Source organism: Phalacrocorax carbo, chromosome 2 (genome assembly GCF_963921805.1).
Source record: "Phalacrocorax carbo chromosome 2, bPhaCar2.1, whole genome shotgun sequence".
Lineage (NCBI taxonomy): Eukaryota > Metazoa > Chordata > Aves > Suliformes > Phalacrocoracidae > Phalacrocorax > Phalacrocorax carbo.
Genome location: NC_087514.1, coordinates 91,942,877 through 91,943,570, shown reverse-complemented (window position 1 = coordinate 91,943,570; position 694 = coordinate 91,942,877).

Here is a 694-nt window from a genome sequence, read left to right as displayed (position 1 = left end):
TCTAGGCATTTTTTTAAGTATTCTCAAGACAGCAGTGTGGTTTTCAAAGTTTGAGGTTCCTTTAACTTTATCACCCTTACATTCCAGAGCAAGTTCAAATCATTTTGGAAGTCAAATAGTCATGAAAATAGCTGAATTATGTTCATTTTTGAAGTTGTATCACTTAAAATTTTTGTTGTGTGATGACATTTTGGGAAGTGCTTTAGGAAGGGAGATTCCTGGTAGTGAAACACGCTCATATATTTCCAGTTGTGGTTCAGGAATTCCAATAGCCTTGAATTGGAAAGTGGAGAGACACAAATTGGCTTCCTGCTTTTATAATAAGAGAGTTTGGCTTCCTCTTCCTACTGAAAACATATCCACATCCAAGATGGCGGATGACTGAACATTTCAGTAAGTGGAATGTATGGTCATGGCAGCGTCCCCGATGTTGTCAACATTCCTTCACGTAAGTGCTGATTATTTTTCTTCTCCTCAGTCCTTCTTAAGTGTGCAGTGGTCCAGCGTGCTGAAAAGCCAGCAACTGCCTAAAGAGCATATGACTGTGCTAACTAGCAGTTGGGTAGCAGAAGAGGGACCGTGTTTGGCTAGAATTACAGCAGATAATTAGCAAAGATGATTTTCATTACTGAAATGCTGAGGAGCCACTGGGGCAACTGTCCGCACTTGTCAGTGTGCTGTGACGTAGTCTGGC